The sequence below is a fragment of the Amblyomma mixtum genome, chromosome 2, assembly GCF_055824585.1.
Source record: "Amblyomma mixtum isolate Tamu chromosome 2, ASM5582458v1, whole genome shotgun sequence".
NCBI lineage: Eukaryota > Metazoa > Arthropoda > Arachnida > Ixodida > Ixodidae > Amblyomma > Amblyomma mixtum.
The window spans coordinates 273,363,623-273,370,302 of NC_143013.1; positions in this window are offsets into that span (position 1 = coordinate 273,363,623).

Below are 6,680 nucleotides of genomic sequence, written 5' to 3' on the forward strand. Positions count from 1 at the left end.
ACAATGCGTTTCAATCTAAATTAATCCAGCAGCTAATAATTAAGCTTTCTGCATGGGCATGCCTGATTCAATTGACTGTGATCAAAGGAAAACGGCAAATAGAAACAGTGCGTAGTATGTAGGATGTGTGGGAGAGGGGGAGGGGCTAGACCATGTTCATGAATTTTCATGCTCCGCCTACGAGGAAGAAGTCTGTGTTCTTCACCGCATGAACGCCTTCAATTAGTCTGAAAGGCTGTTTACATCCGCGCTCTTAATCTGACCGGTGACGTCACTTCCGGGACTTATGCGGCAGCACTACTGGGAAAGATCTTGGGGATACGTATTTTCAAAGGAGCCGTTTGCCGCATATTTATTACCCAGCTTAACTAAATCGGCCACCAATAAAGCCATTAATTGTAGCCCAGATAACGGGACGATAAGGAACAATGAGATTTGATTACGCCGCATACGATGGTTTACACAAGAAGTGAAGCAATCGTGAGGTGCTTTTTTCCAGCTTGGCAAACTGTGAGGTACTACAATTCAATAAAGTTGAGAAGCCTGACGGAGGAAGAAAAAAATCTCCACGCACAGTTGCCTGCAACATGTGTAACACGCGCGAATCCATGATCTGGATAACTCTCGTTTGCAATTCAAGAAACAATGAGAATACTTTTGTTCTTCTTGAAGTTAGATACTTGAGAGCCGCAGATGGCCTCATTTGATTAGCTTAGTGTTCCCTCGCCCGGAGAAGAAGTAATTTATTGCTTGGAAATTTGAATTTTACCTGCGAGTATCTTCTTTCCGCCGCTTGTACTCAAAAATGTGATTTGCAAATGAAAAATGAAATCACTGACCCCGACCAGAAAGAAGCAAGTAAGAAGAAATCAATGAAAAACTCCACCTGACGTCCACGCAATTTTCTTGTCCTTGCTGTCTTGCTCCCCCCGTGATAGGATAATGCAACGCCACTTCCCCGCGTTCTCTCTTCGTCATTGGATAAAGGCCAGCGGTGTCAGTGCAGTGACCCCGTCTGAGCCAATCATAAATAAAGAAAAATTAGAACGTCATCGAAAAGGATTCGTTCGGTTATAAAAGCCTGGGTACTAGCGAAGAAGTGTCCGAATGATGTCAGCATTTTTCACGCAAGGACTGTCGGTAACAAGCATCGCTGAGCGTGATATCCCTGCGTGTCCTAACAAATTGCTGCACCAGTCAACTATCGTTCTAGCATGCGACTAGCTTTGAGAATCGGACAACCCACTTGCCGTAGCTGCGCCAAGAAATAGTCGTTGGAACAATACACTTTTAAACCATCTACGGTAGCTACCAGTGTTACAAGCGGAAGAGAAGGGGGTTGAAGAAAGCCTTGTTGCAAAATGCAGTCTGTACACGGGCTTGTTCCACCGTAACTGCCTAGATTCTTAGGAAGAGTATCCCGGAGCAAAAAGAGGAATTAAGTGCAGGTAATAGTAAATCATGCTTTAGCCTCTGCTACAAATTTTGTCCCTGTTTGGGCGATTGTTGCCTTCCTGGACCCTGGAATCACTTCGCGTTCCGAAAATATTCAGATTGATCATGCATACTGTATGCGAACGTAATAGAAGTGTAGCGAACGTGACAGCAATTTTATTAGGCTTACGAAGCAAAATGAGCGCCCACTTTGTCTTCTTCCTTCTTCCTCCACAGTCGCGTGCCGGATGGTCGACACGGCAGTCATACCTTTCGAGCCCTATAGTACCTTAAGTGTTACGCAGTTTTCTTTGCATTTCCGAACCGCTGCGTTCGCTGTTGCTGTACCGGTGCCTTGTCCTAAGGTGTGCGGCTTCAGAGAACAAGTGGAAGGGTGCAACGCCCTTTCCCTATATTTTTCCTCCTCAGAAATCACATGATCATGCCGGAAGACGTTGGTAATTACGAGAAAAGCCGGTGCATTTCGGGCGACACAGACATCTAAGCTCTGTGTGATCGCATTGGACGTCGGAATGGGAATTTATTCTTGTGTACGTGTGTGAGGCATGTGTATGTCATGCACTTACAACCGATCAGTTTTCCTCACTGTGTTGGCAACTGACTCTGAGTCCAAAAACGCTCGAGAGAATAATATGTTGGCGCTTTGCTTACCTGCAGATTGAATTTCCGTTTGCTCACAAGCCGAAACCAGTAACAGCTTCTATCGTAGCTTTGCTTCCAACCGTTACGAAAACGGTAACTCAATCAAGCAGTATCTAAAAAGGTAAACTCCATTTTCCCAAAGCATGTTCGCATAAAGCTCCACTCTTTAGGAGTCATCATGGAAGGCGAACAGTGCCGAACACTCTCCGTCGATAGTTGACTGCAGCCTCTGTCTCCAAAGGCGTCAGGTCTTTTCTGTTTACAGGCAAAGATACCAACAGAATGGTGCTGTGAGCATGTCTTGCATGTTCGGGTTGGCTGCGTTGGTGACTACTGGGTTCCTCAGAAAATGGCAGTGCGCTCGACGGGCTTTAAGCTGCGGCACTGCTTTATATAGCCCCCTATGCAAGTGGTCTAACACAATGCTGGCCGAGGCAAATTCGGCGACGAATTTCTCCTCTCAACAAAACGGTAAAGCAAAGTTGAGACCCGCGCAGACATCGGGAGTACTTTCGGAGATTCATATTGTTGCGTAAGCAGTCTCATTGAACTCGGAGGAATGGATGGCAACGATCCGAAGCAAGAAGAGTTCATTCTAGAAGCCGAAGGTTCCCATCGTTCTAGACCAAAGGTCAAAGGATTCGAACTTGGCTAGGTGGATCGATTCTCGGTTCCAAGTGTAGTGCATTCGCTGCTGCCTGCGTTGCCTTTATTAGGCCTCCCAGTTTTCCTGCGATGGCAATGCGTCTTTCAGGAGGAGTAAATTAGAATTTTTATGGTGGCACAGACCGCTTCGCTTCAAACGATATCCAGGGTGAAGATTGGCGTAGAGTTGCAAATGAGAGGAGGTCTTCTTTAAATTGAAATGCTGCTGCTTCCACGAAACGCATAGAGCACACAACAGGATACGAAATGAGATTTAGCCTTCGTAAAAATGCATAAAAGCAAAGGTTTTAAGGAAATGCGCATCTCAGAATCGCCAGGGAGAAATCCGGTACTCTAAAAACACAGGAGCTTATTACACGATTGAAAAGGGAAAAAAATGTTGCTCGCGCCGGTCTATCTATGTAATTTAAAGCAATCAAAATATACCTTGGCATTAACATTGTACCGGTGAACTAAAGGTCTTTTGCATAGCCTTTTGCGATTATTCCTGTCCAACAAAAGAGGGCTGAAATATGTACAATCATGAAATTTTTATTTACACTGCTCTGTAGTCAGTCAAACAGTCTTGTGAACAGTAAAGATTACATGAATGTCAGCACCAAAGCTAGGCGGGCTCATGAGGCCTTTATCTCACAAGGTCAGCTTCAACATCAAATTGAAGTCAGTCAAACAAAACGAGGCGAGATGAGCTTGATGTGAGTTTGGCTGCAACCTGGATTTTCTTACGTGAGCTCATCAAATTGACGTCAACCTCTGCATGATTTGAAGGTTTACCAAGGTACCCACTCGTGGTGCCGACTTGCATGCTCGGAGTCGTCATTCTCAGTCGCTTCTGGACACTAAAACCTCGCAGTCCTCAATTTAGTCGTTTTTCTTACAGCCTAATTCGACACGAGACGTTCCATACTCACATAGAACTGTCACTTAGAACGCCCCAGCTTAGTCGCCAGCACCAAGCAACCAGAGAGACTTATCAAGGAAGCCAACAGCTACCGAAACCAAGGAGCATATGGGGGAGCGTTTCTATTTGTTGTAAGGAATCGTTTTGATCAATCAGGGAACAGTGCTGTAATTATTTCATCGCTTAAAGATAAAGTCGTAACGAGCTCCTCATTTCCCTTTCCTTGTCTGCTAAACCAGATCGACTGTGAAACAAGTAGTTCCACCACAGAACGCCTCGCTCGCAAGTCTGGGGGGAATGCAGATTCGTAACAATCTGGGCTGCATACAACGGAGAATAAAATCTCGGCGAAAGATGAACGTATCCGAGAAGCCCGTCGTTGAAAGGGTGAGGTCAAAGTGGGGGCTGCCGCGTGCCTGCGGTGTCAAATGCATTGGTCACAGGCAGGCAGGAGGGGGGGTCGACTCCGACTGGGAAGACACCCCATTCACTTCCCTCGCGTGGGAACACACTTGATTCCGTACGACCTATTGCGCAGAGAAAAAAGCAACCACTCTGGGCGCTCGGGCGAAGCTAATCGAAGGAAGCACGGTTGGTTCCGAGACCGAGTGGAAGGAGAACGGGCGCGAGGAATGTCACCGGAATCGGTTTCTCCACGGGAACGCTCAAACACGCGGATGTCCTTTTCTGTAACCAGAGGGCATCTATCGATGCTACCGTCTTTCTGGTATAGAGTGTGTTGCCAACGGCGTTAGTATCCATGGTAGTTTCATTTGCCGAGCTATATTTGTACTTTCTCTGTTTCGTACTGTTCTCTGTTTGCAGACGTAAAATGTAATTGCATATAATTTCATCCTGGTCCAATGTGGTCAAATCCCACACTCGTGTCGTTCTCGACCTGGTCAGCTCATTAGAGCTGAAAACCTGACTAGAGCAGAGGGCACATTCGCAGAGATAAGGGAACCCGCCCCGCCATTTGCAATTTTGTGTTCAAGAGCGCTAGTTTAATATTACTCGGGAGTAGAACAATCGTCGTTTGTGTTTCTCGTGCGGTTGTGGTCATCTCGTCTGTGGTGCGATCTGTGCTTGTTTTTGAGCAAAACGCAGACAGCGCGTACAGAAACTAAATAAGTTCTCGACAGTGGTTAGAGATAATAGGATAATGAAAACGGGGCGACACGTGCAGTGGTCACGGTGCCGGATTGATTTAAGACAACGCGAAAACTAACGGTAATAGCCTTTCGAGTGACGCTGTAGCTGTCTCTGTAAGGTTCAAGTAGCTTCGACGTGTGTTTGGTTAGACGCCCCAGCCAACCAGCCAGTCTGTCTGCTTTCGCATGTTTTTGCTCTTTTGCATGTTCTTGCATGTTTTCGCATGTTTTTGCTCTTCGCGCGCTGGAAACCTCCTCTTCTTTGCAACGATGGCGCACATGATGGTGTTCTCAGATTTCCATCTCAGACATCGATGCCATCGCACTGAAGTCCAGGACGTGAAAGGGGGCTATGACTGTATTATTTCGGGCTGTTTTCTGAGCTTGCCAGTTGAATGAATAAGAAATCTTCCCGCGTTTAAAATGCACAGGCTGATATTGCTATTCGATGCGCAGTAGTGAATGATCGCGAAAGCGTGAAAATTTTCACAGATAAGAAAGAAATGACCTAATCTTCATCTTGAACCACTAATTTGCCGTAACCTATTACGTCGCTCGACTAGCAAGATAGATATGCTTTCCTGATTAAAATCGCTGCCCTCTTATCCTTGACAATTTTGTTCCTAAGGTTCCCAATGATTCTGGTACAAATTCCCACCTTGATATTGAAGCAATAATTCACAAGCTCCCTGCTATAAGGAACAAAAACCGCAAAAAAGCAGTGAACAGAAGCAGGAGACAACACAGGGTGATACTTACACCACGTGGTTAGATCCGTCGATCTTGAAACGATCTTCCTGCTTCAGGTTTTTCAGGTGGCTTTGCAGAAACCTGATGATTCGACTTAGCCAATTTCTTTCCTTTACAATTGCCCTGAACGGCAAGAATCCTTATGGGTCTTAAGGAACATATTCGGTACGTCTAGCATGCTTCCCGACACCTGCTTTTTCAGCGTCTGCGGGTTCAATTCCTCTAAAAGAGAAATTGTCTTACTCTTGAACTGAGAGCGTTTCTGAGTAACGGCCTTTATATTCTTGCTCACAGAATTTCTCGCTTTTCTTTCTCGAATGCGGTCTGGGTAGTCCTTTGGAGCCCACTTCTTCGTCGGCAACGAAATGACTGGAAACGTAGTCTAGGCCTTTGGAGCTGCCAAACTCTTTAGTGAAACCCTTTTGCAGGCTTCCAAGAATTTTAAGAAGGAAACATCTTCTCTCTTCAGCTGGTGCCTTGTCTGTCATGCTGTGTACGGACGCTAGGAAGTCGTAGTTATTCACCATAGTTTCAAGTCAGGGCGATCTTTCAAGAGTGACGAACTTAATCACTTTACTGAAATACCACTAAATGTTGTCGCCTTCCTTTTTACCGTCTATATTTACGGTTTTTATTCTTTATAATGCTTCACCAACTGGCCGGCAATTACGCCTTATTAAGTTACGCTCCCTGCTAATATTTTTACATAGGGGCAATAGTGCATTCCTATAAGACTTCCCGACAGCGAGGATACCATAGAGTATTTCAGCGAGGACAGTACCGAAGGTGAATTTGAGACATACCTGAGCCGCAGGACCAAAAGAAGACTATTAAGAGCCAGCTCCTCATCGAGCCAGTCCACGGTGAAGACAACTGGCCAAGCATCGAAGCATACTTTTCTCACCCTGCCTGCGCATCGATCCCACAACATGAGGCGGCTTAACAGGCAAGCTGTCTCAATGCAACTTGAGGCCCTTGTGCCGAACGAAATTAAAGACGTTCGCGTGAACTCGCGCAAAAACGTTGTTGCTGTTGACGTCCATCATGCGCCCGCACTCGAATCACTGCGGGCCATCACTGAACTCGGAGGCATGTCGGTCCGTACAGTTATCCCG